The following is a 19,826-nucleotide window of genomic DNA, read 5'->3' as shown; positions in this document are numbered from 1 at the left end:
GCTTCGTCCGGTGGGCACAGAGACCACGGCCCCTGCCTGGAGTTGCGCCCAAGGAGGAAACGCCGAGGGCAGTATGACAGGAAGCGGGGTGGGATAATTTAACTGCTAACCATGCAGACCGGCGGTTCCAACAGTCATCCTGGCTGGCGTTCATTGCCTTGGACAGTGGTTTTTGTTTAGTTGGATATATGTGTAATTGAAATGACAAAATGTTGGTGATTCCTGACATTTAAATGTGGTGGTGTGTCTGGATTAGAAATTGTGTTGTATCAAGTGGAATGTATTGTAATGCTTATAGTTGTGTTTCTCATTGTGCAAGTGTGTGCATGCTTGTGGGTTTGTTTGTGTGTGTGTGTGTGTGTGTACATGTATGTATACCCTTTGATATGGATATGTATTACTGAAGGAGAAATGGATAGAGATTGATTGATAGAACAGAGAGAAGAGGAACTCTCAGAGAGAGAGAGAAGAGAAGAGAGAGAGGGAGAAGAAACAGGCAGAGATGAGGATGTAGACTACAGCGAACGTGCTGCTATACAAACCTGTGTCCGCTCCTATGTTGGTTTGCTAGCTGAGGGTTAGTGAGTGTGTACCTTCCCTGTGATGTGGTTGCTTTTATTTTCTCTCTCTCTCTCTCGCTCTCTCTTTTCTGAGGGTCGAGCAGTTGGAAAGTGTTGTAGTAAGCATTCCTGCAGCATGCGTGGGAGATCATTCTCTCATCTCACCGCAAAGCATCCCACAGAGTGAAGTGATGGCTTCATCCATGCCTCCACCTCTACCACCCTCTTCTCCTCTTTTCTCCTCTCTGTCATCCCTCACTTTCCCTCCTACGGCTGCTTTACACTCGCATGCACACACAGACACGTGTACACACACACACACACACACACACACGCACACACACACACGTGTACACACACAAGCACTCATGCAGGCAGATCCTAACAGATGACTTGTTTTATTGGTGTCAGTTGGCGGCTCATTGGAGATAAATTTATATATCTCTGCCATGGAGTCAACATCGATTTGGCTTAACTCATTTAATAGCCATGACATTTGCCTATTAACTCATTTACTGTCAAAGCAGGTTCAGGCTCAGCTGGCTTCCTGAGAAAGAGCAGCTCTTGTGTTCTCCCACAAGGATACACCATTTAAATGGAACATATGCTTGGTCATGCAAAACGGTCAAACACACACATAAAAGTACAAGACTGTTGCCAGTGAAAGGGTTCAACGATGGAAGATGGACACAGTTTAGCAAAAACAGGCTTTCGTTTATTTCCAGTATTTCCAGAGTCAAACGTCTTTTTCCACACGCTGTACGGGCCGTTGCAGGCTCTCATTTCGGGGGTTGTTTTCCTCGTCTCTGTTTACTGTCTCGCCTGTGTTCACTTGCCTTGTGTTGTCAGTGTGTCAGTGTCCGTCCAGGGCCCAGCCTCACTGCAGAACATAAAGCATGGCATGCTAATTGAGCACACCTGAGGCCGATCCCTTAATCAAGCACTATCGTGTGTGCTCTCCCACGACCCACGCCCCCTCCCTCACTGCTAGCAGTCGAGGCTAAACCACACCCCGCAGCTGAGCGAGAGAAGAAATCAGCCACGACCATCTGCGTCCTCGGCCTATGGACCACCTTGAATTTAAACAGCTGTTAGGCAAGGTATCAAGGGGCTGTCCGCGCGTTGGCATCCTTCATGTGGTGGAGCCACTAGAGCGGGGCATGGTCTAAACAGAGGGTGAATGAGCACTTCAGGAGGTGGAAATGGAGGGCGCGCGCTGTACCTCCGCTCCTTCTCTGGTAGATTGCGGCTTATATGTACAGCAGCAAGGTGATTGAGGTGATGGACTCCCTCCACCTCCTGGGACAAAACAGCCCCACTCCTCAGTCCGATGGGTCAGTCTACAAGACAAAAGGGAGAGAGAAGTTGGACATGCGGAGCAGCGGCTCCCCACCGAGGGCTTGGTTAACCCTCTTGAATGCCACCTGATACTGCTCTGTTGACTGGACTGGATCTGAGGCAGCCTTTCGGCTGAGGTCAGTCGGGGGACTGATCAGTTCTGCAAAGGCGGGAATGAACCGGCTCTAATAGCCAGCAAGTCGCAGGAATGCCCTCACCTGCTTTTTCGTCTTGGGCCTTGGGATGGCTGCAATCGCTGCAGTCAGTCTTATCTATCTAGGGGTGCACCAGCCTGCCTCCCAAGTGGTACCCCCAGATACCGTACCTCCCGCTGCTCGACCCTGCACTTCTTCAGGTTGGCCATGAGTCCCGCCTGCCTCAGAGACCTGAACACCGCCGCCACCTGCCACATATGCTGCTCCCAACTGCTACTATGTATGATCATATCATCCAAATAGGCGGCAGCATATGCGGCGTGTTGCCGCAGTACCTGGTCCATGAGGTGCTGAAATATTGCTCGGGCTCCGAACAACCCGAATGCAAGTGTCACAAACTGGTACAAACCGTCTACAAACCTTGTAATAGTCTACACAGAATCTCTTTCGAGATTCTAACACAGGAGATTACATGAAACAGTACCTGCACAATGCTTTTAGCTGAAATGTTGTACAATGGCACGGCTTTGGGATGGCATGTTGTGTAATCCACTATGACTAACACAAAGTGATATCCCCATGTGCTCCGACCTAATGGCCCAATGAGGTCCATGCCAATACACTCAAACAGGACCTCAATTAATGGTAAAGGGTGCAATGGTGCTTTTTGGGTGGCCGGTAGGTTTGCCAATTGACATTCCCGGCAAGATGCACACCACCGCCCCACGTCACCATGAATGCCCAGCCAATAAAATTGAGCCATTATTCAGTCGAGTATTTTTTTTTTTTTTAATTTATTTCTGATTTTTCCCTTTTTTCTCCCAATTTAGTGGCCAATTGATCCCTATTTTAATTCAAACACCCACCCTCGTATTGCATGCGTTCGCCAACTGCATCTCTCCGGCCGGCAGTCTCGAAGGAAAGCGCCTCCCCACTCTCGTGACAAGGCGAATCCAAGCCGAACCACTGTTTTTCCGACACACACAGAGACGCATTCACATGACGAACACAAGCCGACTCCGCCCCCCTCCCGAAGACAGCGTTGCCAATGATTGCTGCTTCATCGAGTCCGGCCATAGTCGGATCTGACGAGACCGGGGCGCGAACCCCGGTCCCCAGTGGGCAACTGTATCGACACCAAGCCAATGCTTAGACCGCTACGCCACCGCGGACCCTCAGTCGAGTATTTTATCGTAACCGAGGTGACCTGCTGTGGAGATGTGATGGGCCACCTGGAAGATCAGTTCATGGCAGCCTTTCTGGACTAACAATGGTGTGGTCTCTTGCCCACTTTGAGTATTGCGACTCACTCGATATAACCGGTCTCTAATAAGTGCAAATGTGGTGGAGTGAACGTGGTATTCAGGTGCACCTGTTGACGGTCATCACACGGTCAAAGGCAAAGGCAGTATGTCATCCCGACTCTGCTCGATGAGGATGAGCTCACGTCACCACGTAGCACCTATCACTCACACTGCCCTGGCTGTTGCTCTTACAGCCCCGCTGTCTCCCTAACCATTTTATCAAGACCAGGACTATCCGAGCTTAAGAAAAGGAGCCACCACAGGTGGGAACTAACCATGGCCTGGACTTTATGTTTTTTTTCCCCCGTTATCTTATTTTGATGGCCACCACCAAATACTTGTGAATATCCCCATGCACACACCGAATTTCTACCCACGATGCCTCTACCAATGCTCCGGGCCGAACCAGGCTTTGATAAATCAGCGTCTGCGTGCAGCCTTTGTCCACCAAAGCCTGATATATACACCCCCTTGCATACATAACGGTATGCTGTACCTCCCATTTGGACCAGGCGAGGCGGTTGACGGGTGAAGAACCTGGCCCACCTGGCCCACCTCCATTAATGGACGTTCCTGCCACCAGTGGCCCAGCTACCTGCACCGCCAGCGTTCCTGGCCTGACATTCGAGGAGTCTGCTATGGGTCGGGGATGGCAGAGGCTGAAGCTGGGCCCAGCGGAGTGGGCAAGAGGGAAGGGTTAGAGCGGGAACCAGGTGTGTGGGGTTTGTGCTGCTGCATGGAGGTGTGTGTGTGTGTGTGTGTGTGTGTGCACATTAGGTGCAGGTGCATGTGGGTATATGGATGCGGGTGTGTGTAACTTCCTTCTCGGAGCCAGGATGGGGTGAACTTCCGGCTTGCCACGTTGCTCCTGGGCAGGAAGGACTCGGTGGTCCTCTGCCAGGGCAATGGCCTTGGCCAGGTCCTCAGAACAGTGGCACTATATCCAATCGGCATTCGCAGGTGGCAGACAAGCGACAAATTGTTCCAGTGCCACTTGATGGATGACGTCATTGACGTCCCAGGGGCCTAATTCTAACCACCACCTTGCCATGTCGAGGAGCTGCTGTGCCAGGATTAAGGGGCTGCTGGCGTTCTACCAGCTGAGCATCCTGAACTGGCACGGATGTCCATCTGTGTGTGAGTCCTGGCCAGTCCAGGGCAGCTCGCTGGATGGCTCAGTAAGGCCCCTTCACGGGCTGGTGCTAGAGGCTTTCTTTTCGGAGCTTGTTCCATCTCTGTTTTCCTCATCACCGTTTCCTCTATCTTGCTTGTGTTACATTGTCAGTGTCAGTCCAGGACCCAGCCTTACTGCAGAATATAAAACACGGCAAGTTAATTGAGCACACCTGAGGCCCATCACTTAATCAAGTGCTATTGCATCTGCTCTCCTGCGGCCCGTGCCCCCTTTGTCTCTGCTTGCAGCTGAGGCTAAACCACACTTGCTTGCTTGCTGGTTGTCCATCGTATCCAATGATGACCATCTTCCCCTATTTATGAGTCCTTTGGTGGCTGACTGGTCCGATCCTGGATGCACAGTGCAGACTGGGCATGTAGAAGTGGTGCTGGGAGAGGGGGGGTCAGGGGTAGCTTTGCGAGCATGCCTCTTTGCATGCTTTGCTACACGGTGTTGTGTGCGCTGGTTTTCCATATACGTCACTCCCTGTGAGATGTGAGAGCGCCAGATGGTGCGACAGGAGGCAAGTTCCTCAAAAGAAGAGAGGTTGATCTGGCATCTTTTCAGTGTGGTCTTCATTTGGCTTTTGAACCGCTTCTTCTGCCCACCAGCAGTGCGTTGACCAAGGTGTATTTGGCCATAGACGACTTTACGTGGGAATCGTTGGCTGCCCAAGCCACCTGAGTTGATGGTGGTTTGGGGTAGACTCCATGCTGCAATGCCTGCCCGCTCCACCACCTCTGTGTGTGGCACTCTGCCCTCCCAAGCAATGTCGAGGATCCTCCGGAGACATCTCACATGGAAGGCCTCCAGGCTTCTGAGATGGTGGCTGTAGATGGTCCATGCCTCACATCCATAGAATAGTGTGGAGATGCACACTGCTCTGTAAACAAGCACTTTGTTGTGGAGACTGAGGTTGCTGTTCTGGAAAACCTTTCTGCTTAGACGACCAAAAGATGTTGAGGCTTGTTTGAGGCTGTGTTGGATCTCATCATCCATTGTACAGGTGTCAGATAGTATGCTTCCCAGATATTTGAAGGCAGGAACTGCTCTGAAGGTTGTTGGGTGGCGTGGGAGGCTGGCACTCATCTGACAGATTATCTCTGTCTTTTGGGTGTTGATGATCAGTCCCATTCTCCTGTATGCAGTTACAACTGCCAACAGAGTGTTTTGTAGGGCTTCTGGTGTGTGGGCTACCAGGGCACAATCGTCGGCATACTGTACCTCAATGATGTTCTCAGAGATCAACTTGGTGGTTGCCTGAAACCTCCTGATGTTGAATAGGTTACCATTGTAATAAACCACACCCCACTACCACACATACACACACACACATTATGTGACCCTATACTTGTGGGGACTCCTCATCAACTACATTCATTCCCTAGCCCTTAACCTTAATCATCATAACTACATGCCTTCCCTTAACTCTTACCCTAACCTTAAACTAATCCTAATTGTAACCTTAACCCTAAACCCAAGTCCTAACCCTAAAATGGACCATGTTCCTCATGGGGACCCATAAAATGTCCCCACAAGGTAGGTGGTTTCAGGTTTTTCTATGCTAATGGGGAACAAATGTCCCCCATTAGTATGGAAAAACAAAAAACCTGGTACACACACACACACACACACACACACACGCATGCATGCACAAACTAGAATAAATATGCATCATAATCCAACACACATTTATATATATAGTATGTACACACTCATGTGTGCATAGGCGCACACACACTAATGCCCACAGAAGGTCTATAAAGTGATGCTCCAAATTAGCCATTGATTTTTGTGTGAGCCCATTGGGAACGTATCTCAGATATTTATCATTGCCTTTTGGTAGAGAGAGAAAAGAGTAGAGAAGAGACAGAGGTGTAGAGAGTGCTAATGTCTGAAGTAGATGGATGGATGGAGGGATGTGAGGAAGAGGTCAGAGAGCTGGAAGATGATGTGGCAGATATAAGAGTGATGATGAGAGTAATAGCTCTGTATTAGTCTACGTGTGTGTGTGTGTGTGTGTGTGTTTTAAGTTAGATTGTATGAGGGCGTGTCGGCCTGCATATATGTGTGTGTGTGTGTGTGTGTGTGTGTGTGTGTGTGTGTAGGTGTGTCTCATTTCTTCTCCATCACTGGCCTGTCCAACCTACACTAAAGATTTATGTTGACCATTAGATCTGTGGACCAACACACTTGCCTGCATGCTCAAGTGCACACACGCACACACACACACACACACACGCACACACACACCGGTTCATACCGTGTCATATGTAGACAAAAATAAACTCAGTAGCAACCTTCAATGGCACATTAAGAACAACTTATGACCCCCAAAAATCAATGAAAGCCATTACACAAATGGAGAAGAAGTGACAAGTGGAACAGGTAGAAGACACGTGATGACTCCTGACCAAGCAAACGAGAGCAAGATAAGAAAAAAAGAAATAATAACTGTGTGCGGACAGACAGGGCAGTTGACTCACCATGTTCCCAACAGTACTGAATTCTAAATTCTGTCCATCATTCCTGTCTCCTTGATGGTATTGACTGTTTTTGATTTGAATCTTTCCGTTGGATATTTACAACAGCCGGCGAAGCATTTTAATTAGAGGGATAGTTTACAGCTGGCGAATGGGGATTTGATTGGATGCCGCGTCTTACTACACACCACCCACGAGCTTCTAATTGGTTATTTATCCAGCAGACAAGCCATTTAGCTGACATTATACAAATCAAATGAGCTTGTGTTTGAGCATGTGCGCACACATATGCAAACATGGATGTGCAAAAACACACACACACACACACACACACATGCATGTGCGCGCACGCGCACGCACACATATAAAAACCATAACAACACATAAATCTGCCAGAAGCATCTTCCAACCATCTGCAGCAGTAATAACATTCGGGTACCTGAGGCTATATGGTATACTGTTCTATTACAACAAGCCCCTCTCAGCACCTGGATCTGCACACGCTCCATATCCGGTTACCTCTTCTTCTCTAACCTCCTTACACTTCGGAGCCTCCTCCGACAATCTCTCTCTTTCATCCATTTGTTTTTACATGCTATTTCTTGGGTTCTGTCACTTTCGCTTCCCCTCTCTCTTCTTCTGATACATAAGGCTAGTCCCTTGCTTTACTCCATCGAGGTGGGAGATAGGCGCTGTCCTTATGGCCGGTGAGTCTTCCATAATGAGATCCCCAGAGGAGCGGGAAGGAGACAACAGAGAGAGGAGAAGGAGGGGGAAGTGTTGAGGGGTTGATCTTTTCTTCTCTCACCCGCTGAGATGAGAAACCTCTCGAGTGGTTTTGCTCGCTCTTAGCTCGACCTCCCACACCTCTTTATCTTACTTCCCCCTTCATCTTTCGCCCTCCTACCCCCATCAACTCCTTACATTTCATCTCTGCCTTGCTACACCATCTCCTCTTCCCCCTTTTCCTCTCTGTTCATCAGCCAGCCGCAATTACTGTCCATTAACCAGATCAGAGGCCCTTTGCGGACAACATCCCCTCGCTGTGTATACTTAGTAATGGGGAGGGCATGGAAAAAGGGAGCAGTGCACGAAATGGATAAATTCTCTCCTCATTAAGGAGCGGGGATATTGAGTTAGTTGAGTAGGAGAATGTGACAACAGTGTTCTAATGGGGCAAGGGTGATATTGTAATATTTCTGCTCTCTTGAAGCATAATATGACAAGGAAAATATCAGCAGGAGTTGCTGAATTGTTGCGATCCAAACAAAGTAAACAGCTCGGCTCAATGCAGCGTGTACGGCAAACTGATATATTTGGAAGGCGCCCAAAGTTAGCAGATATGAAAGATGCAAAAATATCGCTGGGTTTGCACTACCTTTTCATTGGAGATTGTCTCGCTTGCTTGCTTGAGGAGAGTTCAAGCCATGTCTGTATTTTGATCATTTGTTGTTATTCACATCACTGAACCACATACGTCATCTTTCAGGTGGGAATTGCACACATTGCAGATTAATGGAGGTTACCAGGTTTCACGGTGAAGGTTAAAGAAGTGTAGAAGAGAGAGAAAACAACAAAATAGTGATGAATAAGCATCTCTGATGTATTCCCTGCACCATTGCACCATATCCCCTCTTATTTCGCCTGTATGTAGTCAATGCTTGTGTATATATCGGAAGATTGTTGTGTTGTAGTGCTGTTATTCTATGTTAAGTACACTGAGAGAGCCACAAAACCGGAGTCAAATTCCATGTAGTGCAAACCTACATGGCCAATAAACATGATTCTGATTCTGATTCTGATGTTCTCCAGGATAGTTGTTCTTAACTTTGCTCCTCGGACACCAGATTAATGGTGGTTCTCTGTTTTCCCAAGTGAGTTTTTACAGTTGACTGTTGTGATAAAATACTAAGACAGCAGAACTGTGGCAATGAAGGGCCTTATTTACGAATCCCTGGTCTAGGATGTATGTGATTCATTTTATGTCTTTGAGGTACCACTCGGTAGGATCTGGCCATTGGACCCTTGCTGGTCTGATTTCTACGACACTGCCATTAAGACAGGGTGGAAGATGGATTGGAGAGAGAAAACGAGAGAGAGATACTTGTGAGAGATGAAAGGTTGGAAAGCCCTTTTAAACACTCCTAAATAACTGTTATTGTCTTACCCTGAAAGGGGTTCACTCTTAACTATCTTCTTCTACTCTTACATAACCTCCTTTAACACCATCTAAGGGCTATTCTCTCCATCGACCGTCAGCAACCAGGAGGACTGAGGTGATGAGACAATCAATGGCTGTTAAACGAAGGGTGCAGGCCTGATATCATAGGCCTGGTGATGGTAGCTAACTGCTGTTTGTCTCATTAGTTTGCGTGCTATCAAAGGAGCAAGCCGCTCGTCAATGTGCTAACGCTATATTAACAGACGGTCAGAGCAGGAATTCGATGGAGGAGCCTATTAATGGTACCTTCACTTGCCATTTAAGACGGCATTATTGGTATTGTGCTGGAGTGCACATGAACATGCCTAAGTGCATATGCAATCTCTCTCTCTTTCTCACTTTCCTCTCTGGCTTTCCCAATTGCTCTTATACACGGTGTAGCATGGTATCCAATATTTCACTATCTGGTGTGTTGGTGGCGGCATAGTGGCGCAGTGGTTAGCGCAGACGCCTCACAGCAAGAAGGTTCTGGGTTTGAGCCCCGGGGTAGTCCAACCTTGGGGTTCGTCCCGGGTCGTCTTCTGTGTGGGGTTTGCATGTTCTCCCCGTGTCTGTGTGGGTCTCCTCCGGGTGCTCCGGTTTCCTCCCACAGTCCAAACACATGTAGGTCAGGTGGATCGGCTGTACTAAATTGTCCCTAGGTAGTATGAATGTGTGTGTGTGTGTGTGTGTGTGTGATAGCCTGGCAGCCTGTCCAGGGTGTCTTCCTGCCTGCCGCCCAATGACGGCTGGAATATGCTCCAGCATCCCCACGACCCTGAGAGCAGGATAAGCGGTTCGGGTAATGGATGGATGGATAATGTGTTGGCAGGTGTGGCCTAACTTGGCTATTTTTTCAGTGTCATGGGTCTCTTTGTAACAGGCCTTTAGGTTAAAGTTGATATGCATGATAAAGCTTACCTCTGTCGTACAGAAATATGGAGCACCACAACAAATTAAAGCAAGCAAGACTAACAAATTCAAATTGAAACTTGGAAATTCCACTGAATGTTTTTCAACATCTGCCATTTTCGAACATGCTCACAAAATTTTGTTTTGCCACAATCACTGCAGAGTTCAGGCATGCAGGCTTTTCACCTTGCAGCAAAATTTGCCATTTTAAATATCAAATAGGTCACCTGTGTGTTTCATGCAGATCCGCTGAGAAATAATGGGGGGGGGGGGGGGTTTGAGAGCCTGCCTACTCAAAGCAACTTCCAAAGAAAGACAATGTGGATGTGCGCTTGGATGCATGTGCATTGACTCTCAATGAAAGGCAGCAGCCTACCAACACGGGGATCGCCGGTTCGAGTCCCCATGTTACCTCTGGTTTGGTTGGGCATCCCTACAGACACAGCCAACTGTGTCTGTAGGTGGGAAGCCAGTTTTGGGTATGTGTCCTGGTCGCTGTACTAGTGCCTCCTCTGGTTGGTCGGGGCGCCTGTTCGGGGGGGGAGGGGGAACTGGGGGGAATAGCGTGATCCTTCTACGCACTACGGCCCCCTGGCGAAACTCTTCACTGTCGGGTGAAAAGAAGCAACTGTTGACTTCGACTGGGACGGCTCGGGAGAGTGGGGCAAGTACAATTGGGGGGAAAAGGGGGGGGATAAAAAAAAAAGGCATGCAAACTTTTCACCTTTCGGCGAAATTTGCCGTTTTTAATCCAAAATAGGTCACCTATGCGATTCATGCAGATCCGCTGAGAAATAATTTGGGGGGTCGAGAGCCTGCCTACTCAAAGCCACATCCATAGAAAGACAATGGAGTACAAACATCATTGACTGTCAACAAAAGACAGCAGCCAATCAAAATCAATTCTCTAATTACAGTACAGCATGAGCCCAGACCATCGATCTATGACCTGCTGTGTGGGAAATGTCAACAAAACAGTGGTGCCACAGTGGCGCGTGCCAGCCACGAAACTACCGAGAAGGCTGAAAACCCCAAAATACCTGCCAGTCGGAAAGCCTGAGGCAAGAAAACCAATTAGAGGAAACAATAATTGTTAGCAAGCTAGCTAACATTGTTAAGGGAGGATGTCAGGTATGGGGAGGTGGACCGCACACTCTGTAAGAACATCCAGTCAGGAACCACTGACAGACGCCACTGGCTGGCTCGCGTCTAGATGGTAACCCCGGATTTGCGAAACTCTCGCCCGTGCTCAAAGTAAGCAGTAGGGTTAGGTTGGGAGAAGCGACGGCAGCAGAGTAAGTATGGCTTCCAACCAATTTGGCTGTGCTCAGGAGAGCAGAAAACAGACGGCTGAAGAGGAGAAGAAGGTAAGGCTGTGGCATACGGCAAAACAGTGAAAGTGGTCCCTTGAGACATTGGTTTAGGCCAAGAAGAAAAAATAAGGACAGACCCTTGTAGCCCCCACCAGTCCTAAAGCCTAGTCTTTCATATTCACATTTGTAATTTTTCTTTACACATTTTAACAGTCCTTGTATAACCAAAGTGAGAGCTGTGTGTGCATTCTCAGCAAAAAGTCAAACACATTTTCAGTGGGTGTCGGACTCTGCTAAGGTTGTCTCTTGTCTCCGATTCTGTTTGTGATATTCATGGACAGGATCTCAAGGCGCAGCCAAGGTGAGGAGTGTGTCCGTTTTGAGAACCTCAGAATTGCATCTCTGCTCTTCATAGATGATGGGGTTTTGTTGGCTTCATCAGAACGCAACCTCCGGCACGCACTGGGGCGGTGTGCAGCTGAGTGTGAAATGGCCGGGATGAGAGTCAGCACCTCCAAGTCTGTGGCCATGGTTCTCTGCCGGAAAATGGTGGATTGCTCCCTCTGGGTTGGGGATGAGTTGTTGCCTCAAGTGAAGGAGTTCAAGTATCTCGGGTCTTGTTCACGAGTGAGGGTAGGATGGAGCAGGAGATTGACAGGTGGGTTGGTGCAGCATCAGCAGTAATGCGGACGTTGTACTGGACCGTTGTGGTGAAGAGGGAGCTGAGCTGGAAGGCAAAGCTCTCAATTTACCAGTCAGTCTTCATCCCAACCCTCACCTATGGTCATGACCTTTGGGTATTGACCAAAAGGGTGAGATCACAGATGCAAGCAGTTGAAATGAGTTTCCTCTGTAGGGGGTCTGGGCTCAGCTTTAGAGATAGGGTGAGGAGCTCGGACATCCAGGGGGAGCTCGGAGAAGAGCCACTGCTCCTTCGCATCGAAAGGAGCCAGTTGAGGTGGTTCGGGCATCTGATTAGGATGCCTGCTGGATGCCTTCATTTGGAGGTGTTCTGTGCACGGCCAACTAACTGGGAGGAGACCCCGGGGTAGACCCAGAACTCGCTTGAGGGACTACATGTCCAATCTGGCCTGGGAACGCCTTGGGATCCCCCAGGAGGAGCTGGAGGGTGTTGCTGGGCAGAGGGACGTCTGGAGTGCCCTACTTAGCTTGCTGCCACCGCCACCCGACCCCGGAGAAGCGGCTGATGATGAATGAATAAATTTTAACATGGTTTCTGGCACAGAGCGTATATGGAGTGTTATAATTTTGAAACTAATTTTAATTAGTTGTGTACCTGGTGGGGCCTTTGTTAATTAACTTTGTAATTGTGAGCGTAGCATATGTAAATGTACATTTGCACTTAATCAATTAATACTTTTTACTTTATTTTGCTCAATCTTGTCATTCTGTTAGTTTAGGACCAGCACCAGAGTAACTCCAAAAACACCAGAAATGAGAATTTAGTAGCTTATTTAAAAAAAAAAAAAAAAATCTCCGTGGGAGCAGACCCCTCAGACCCCCCTAGCGGGTTTGTGTTTTTCTCTGCTCACACATACTTCTCAGGGATTTCTTTACCCGTAACCACTTCGGTTTGTGTGCCTGATAGTTTTGTATGTGTGTGTGTGTGTGTGTGTGTGTGTGTGTGTGCATTTGCGTGCGTGCATGTGTGCTTGTTGATAAAATGAGATTGGGGTGCAGTTTAAGTGTGTCAGTCTGCATGGATGTGTAAGCTTGTGTGTGTGTGTGTGTGCGTGCGTGATAGCGGTTAAGCATGTGAAGAAATACTGTACTGGAAGCTCTGGAGACAGTCTATGGGTGGATTTCTCTCAGGCCCATTTGATCGCTGCCCTTCCTTTCTCCCGTCTTTTTGATCTGTGAGAGAGGGATGAAGCTCAGGAGTGGTCGTCCTCGAGTTTGGTGCATTTAATGAGTTTCCGTCTCTTAACTGCCTCCATCCATCCAAAGAAGAAAAGAAAACAAGTGATTGAAGGGGCGAGAAGGAGTAACCATAGATTGCTGCAGGCGCACTGCTACGCATTCCAATGCAGTTGCAGGTATATATATATATATATATATATATGCATTTGTGTGTGCACGAGGGTGCCTTAACATGTTGGGGAATCTCTTCTTAGCCAAGAGGGGAGCCGTAGCTTTGAAGTTGCGCCTTTGTCTATAATGGATTGGTGAAGCTTTGAAGCTGCTGTGAGAGAACTCACAGTGCATTCGCACACATATGTTTATGTGAAGCTGTACAGGTACGCCTGTGTGTGTGTGTGTGTGTGTGTGTGTGTGTGTGTGTGTGTGTGTGTGTGTGTGTGTGTGTGTGCATGCATGTGTGCATGCATGTGTGCATGCATTCGTTTGTGTGTCTGTATGCATGCTTGTGTGCTTTTGCTGCTGTGCCCACATATGTTGTACCTGTCTAGTTATTCTTAGTTGTAACAATGGCTTGACATGTCCTCATAATCTTCCTGCCATCGCCATGGTAACAGTGAACTCTCCCTCACGATGTCCCTATTAACTTATGCAAATGACGTCCTGTACCTCTAAAGCCTGCCAGTCACACTCCCAAACACACTGTGAAACCTTGCCAAAAACGGTGATGGCTGTCAGTCTCATCGGTAAATTTTGCAGCCTTACACTAAGTTACCCGTAGATGCTCTGCATCAGCAAGCCGCATGTCTGTCTCTTAGATGTAGTGTCACCTTCTCACATGACCACAGGGAATCAATTTCTGTGCAAGCCCAGCCATCCATTATCCAAGCCGCTTATCCCATGAGTCGATCCCAGCAGTCATGGGGCGGCAGATGGGGAGACACCCTGGACAGGCCACCAGTCCCCCACAGGGCCGACACATTCACACCAAGGGACAATTTAGTATGGCCGATTCTCCTGACCTACATGTCTTTGGACTGTGGGAGGAAACCCACGCGGACACGGGAAGAAGATGCAAACTCAACCCAGAGGATGACCCGGGATGACCCCCAAGGTTGGACAACCCCGGGGTTCGAACCCAGGACCTTCTTGCTGTGAGGCGACCGCGCTAACCACTGCGCCACCATGCCGCCCTTCTGTGCAAGCATTAACATTCTATGAACTCTGGGGAGATACGTTGGCTGAGAGATGGCCACTGTGTGTTGAATGCTATTCTTATGTGACGGTAATTGTTCTCATTCTCAGTTCTAAAAGCCCTTCTAATAGCTCCTCTTTCCTGAAGAAGTGCTAATTAGCTTGTTAGTATGTATTGGGAGGGAGGAATTGGTTTGAATCACTCTCAGCCTGTAGCTGCTGTGTGTATTGTTAATGGCCACTCATGGACAACTGTTCAACATCAGTGAGCAGAATAGCCTGTGCAGGTGTGTGTGTGTTGTGTGTGTGTGTGCATGCATGCATTAATGTGTGTATGAGAGAGAGAGAGAGAGAATTTCACAATTTACAATTAAAGATTTTTTTTTGTTGATTTTTCCCCTTTTCCCCCCTAATTGTAATCAACCAATTACCCCATTCTTCCGAGCCATCCCGATCGCTGCTCCACACACTCTGCCGATCCGGGGAGGTCTGCAGGAGGAGGCATGTGGTCCCCCGATACATGTGGAGTCGCCAGCCATTTTCCACATGACAGTGAGGAGTTTCACCAGCGGGACATAGCACATGGGAGGATCACGTTATTCCCCCCAGTTCCCCCTCCCCCCTGAACAGGCGCCTCGACTGACCGGAGGAGGCGCTAGTGCAGCAACCAGGACACATCCCCACATTCAGCTTCCTCCCTGCAGACACAGCCAGTTGTGTCTGTAGGGACACCTGACCAAGCCAGAGGTAACACAGGGATTCGAACCGGTGATCCCCGTGTTGGTAGGCAACGGAATAGACCACTACGCTACCCGGACGCCCCCTGCAAGTAATGATTTACTACTGACAATGACATGTTCAAATGTCTTTATGCATGCTCAATTATACAGGTAAGGAAAACCCAGAAAGTTGAGTCAGTTCATCTGGACTTTTTTCATCCTCACTGAAGACAGAAGAGGTTACTTAGATGAGTGATGAAACGTTTCTACCCATAAACGTGTCCAGATGAACTGATCCAACTTTCTGTGACATTTTCAGATGTTCCTGTTCGGTCATTTAGCAGATGCTCTTCCATGCCTCAGAGAGATGATGAACAGAGAATGAGAGAGCAGTGTTAAAACCACGAAAGAGGGAGAGGGAAGTGCTGAGAATGAAGAAAGTGAGCCGGGGATAAAGAAACGATCAGGAAACCTCTCCGTTCTACCTCTGGAGGGTTACTATCTATGCCAACTTCAGAAGTTCGAGACTTTTCTCTTGCCTGGTTCCAAAAGTGGAATGAACTCATCTCAGCTACAGACTCACTGACTTCATTCAAGAAAGGCCTAAAATCTTTCCTTATCCTGGCCGCTTTACGGCATCATGCAAGTAATTTGTAACTTGAATCTCCTATTACTCTCTGTGACCTATCTATTGCACACTTAGACAAATTGCCCATGACATGCCATGCACTCTTGGCTATGATATAACTTGTCAGATGTCTGTAGGTCGATACGCCAGTATACACTCACTGGCCACTTTATTAGGTACACCTTGCTAGTACCGGGTTGGACCCCCTTTTGCCTTCAGAACTGCCTTAATCCTTCGTGGCATAGATTCAACAAGGTACTGGAAACATTCCTCAGAGAGTTTGGTCCATATTGACATGATAGCATCACGCAGTTGCTGCAGATTTGTCGGCTGCACATCCGTGATGCGAATCTCCCGGTCCACCACATCCCAAAGGTGCTCTACTGGATTGAGATCTGGTGACTGTGGAGGCCATTTGAGTACAGTGAACTCATTGTCATGTTCAAGAAACCAGTCTGAGATAATTCGAGCTTTAAGACATGGCGCGTTATCCTGCTGGAAGTAGCCATCAGAAGATGGGAACACTGTGGTCATAAAGGGATGGACATGGTCAGCAACAATACTCAGGTTGGCTGTGGCGTTGACACAATGCTCAATTGGTACTAAGGGGCCCAAAGTGTGCCAAGAAAATATCCCCCACACCATTACACCACCACCACCAGCCTGAACCGTTGATACAGGGCAGGATGGATCCACGCTTTCATGTTGTTGACGCCAAATTCTGACCCTACCATCCCGAATGTCGCAGCAGAAATCGAGACTCATCAGACCAGGCAACGTTTTTCCAATCTTCTATTGTCCAATTTTGGTGAGCCTGTGCGAATTGTAGCCTCAGTTTCCTGTTCTTAGCTGACAGGAGTGGCACCCAGTGTGGTCTTCTGCTGCTGTAGCCCATCTGCCTCAAGGCTCGACGTGTTGTGCGTTCAGAGATGCTCTTCTGCATACCTCGGTTGTAATGAGTGGTTATTTGAGTTACTGTTGCCTTTCTATCAGCTCGAACCAGTCTGGCCATTCTCCTCTGACCTCTGGCATCAACAAGGCATTTTCGCCCACAGAACTGCTGCTCACTGGATATTTTCTCTTTTTCGGACCATTCTCTGTAAACCCTAGAGATGGTTGTGCGTGAAAATCCCAGTAGATCAGCAGTTTCTGAAATACTCAGACCAGCCCGTCTGGCACCAACAACCATGCCACGTTCAAAGTCACTTAAATCACCTTTCTTCCCCATTCTGAGGCTCGGTTTGAACTGCAGCAGATCGTCTTGACCATGTCTACATGCCTAAATGCATTGAGTTGCTGCCATGTGATTGGCAGATTAGAAATTTGCGTTAACGAGCAGTTGGACAGGTGTGCCTAATAAAGTGGCTGGTGAGTGTATTTGCTTAGTGCTGCCTCTCCTTTAAGTTGCTTTGGATAAAAATGATGCTTAGATGAGAAAATTAAAACTGTATTCAGATTGTAAGCAGACATCTAATCCAATCAACCAGGCATATAGTGCATGTGTGTCTTAAACAGGCCCTGGTTATCCTAACTAGGAGTTGGTCAAAGCCAGGAGGACGCCCAAACAGTGCACCAGCCAATCGAAGAGACGAGAAGGACAACGGCTGCCTAAGCGTAAACCAGAAGTGATTCCATATGTGGCAGGAGTCAAACCCCAAAACACGCTGCACCAGAAATTCGTCCACCCCAAGGATCGGTCCCCTGGCACAAACAGAGCAATATAGTGCACGCTGTTAAGTGCCAGGAGGACTGCAGTAACAGTTAGGGATGGACAACATGATCCAGAAATGGCCGGTGTGGGTGCAGGTCTTTGTTCCAATGAAGCAGTTACACACCTTAGTCTACAAATCAAGATACTTATCAAAGCCTATTGGTTGACTAATAGAATCAGGTGTGTAACTACTTGGTTGGAACAAAGACCGACACCCACACTGGCCCTTTCTGGATCATGCTGCCCATCCTTGCGTGACTTGTACATCAGGGAAACCAAACAGACGCTGGCCAAGAGGATGGCGCAACACAGAATAGCTAACATGTCAGACCAGGACTTCGCAGTACACACCATCTACAGCCCAGTGGCCACTCTTTCAAAGATGAGGTTGTGCACATCCGTGATAGGGATGAACGCCGGTTTGAACGGGAAGTCAAAGAGGCCATCTATGTGAAGAGGGAACGACCATCCCTGAACCGAGGGAGGGGGCCTAAGAATACATCTGTCGCCATCTTACAATGCTGTGATCGCAAACATCCCCCAATCCTCTGTGAATAGTACACATGGCCTTTGTAACTCAAGTTAATGGTCACGGCATATGAAACCGATCGTTGGTTTCAGTCGTTATGCCACTCTATTGCCTCCCCCCTTTTCTCCCCAATTGTATCTGGACAATTAACCCACTCTTCCCAGCCGTCCCGGTTACTGCCCCACCCCCTCTGCCAATCCGGGGAGGGCTGCAGACTACCACATGCCTCCTCCGATACATGTGGAGTCGCCAGCCGCTTCTTTTCACCTGACAGTGAGGAGTTTCTCCAGGGGGACGTAGCGTGTTGGAGGATCACGCTATTCCCCCCAGTTCCCCCTCCCCCCCGAACAGGCGCCTTGACTGACCAGAGGAGGCGCTAGTGCAGCGAGCAGGACACCTGCCCACATCCGGCTTCCCACCTGCAGACACGGCCAGTTGTGACTGTAGGGATGCTCGACCAAGCCGGAGGTAACACGAGGATTTGAACCGACGATCCCTGTGTTTATCCGTGTTCACTATGCCAGTCTATTGTCCCCCCCCCCCCATCCTTTTTCTCCCCACTTGTATCTGGCCAATTACCCCACCCTTATTATTATTATTATTATTATTATTCATTAGCTGCTGATGAGTGTGCAACGCACGAAACAAGCTTCTACTGCTATGTATTAAAAGTTTTCCTACATCTATATATTTAAATATATGTGTATATATATATATATATATATATAAAAAATATATAAAATATATGTGTGTGTGTGTGTGTGTGTACAGCATCAAGAGAGGGAAACGTAGTAGCTACATAGGCTTCATTCAATGATTATGATTTGATTTCCAATTGTCATGAAAACCATGTCTCAGTTAGGAAATGTAGTATGGTCACATTTATATTTCAGTGTGTGCTGCAAAACATTCAAAGTGAAGCAGTAGCGTCCATGTTTGGCTTTTACCTCTCGGCATCATAACTGCACGTATATGTATGAAAGCAATTACGTTTTACTATTCTGGATCGTACCAACTGCATTTTGTATGGGCAAGCATTCCTCTTGATAGTTTTCCTCTTGTTTCATTGAGCAAATCGATAAGTCCTTGTGTTGTTGGAATCATGTAAAGTTAAAAGAATACTTTTGAATGTCAGGGTTGTTTTCAGGGTTGTGATGATTACTAAATGAATGGAGAAAAACAGCTTACTCTTGACAGCTAAAGTACAGATATCGGTTTGGCTCAGTGAATTCTTAGACTTAGAGGGAAGTCCAGAGTATATATGAACTCCCTAAATGTTTGAGTTGCCTCAGTTTTCCTTTCAGTTCCTTGAAATGCTACTCGGTGTCGGCCGTGGGGGTTAATTTCATTCTCAGACATATTTGTCTCTGAATTTCGTCGTAATCTTGAAGTATTAAAATGATGAACTTTCCCATCCTTTATTTGCTCATATGTACTCATTGCAGAAATACAAGGCGTGTATACATGCTGGAAACACAATGAGCAGATGATTGTGTATAATTATAGCATCCAATTACTTGTTAGTAATTATATTCTAGATGCAAATGACACGGTTTAGAGCGTGCTGGAATGTTGTACGCATGCAGTATATAGAACGATTAGCCAAAACATTAAAACCACCTGCCTAATATTGTGTAGGTCAATCAATCAATCAATCAATCAATCAATCAATCAAGTTGCATTTTACATAGCCCTTTTCTAGCCGCAATAGCCACTCAAAGGCCCCCT

This window comes from Lampris incognitus, chromosome 7, assembly GCF_029633865.1.
Source record: "Lampris incognitus isolate fLamInc1 chromosome 7, fLamInc1.hap2, whole genome shotgun sequence".
Lineage (NCBI taxonomy): Eukaryota > Metazoa > Chordata > Actinopteri > Lampriformes > Lampridae > Lampris > Lampris incognitus.
This window is presented reverse-complemented; position numbering follows the sequence as displayed.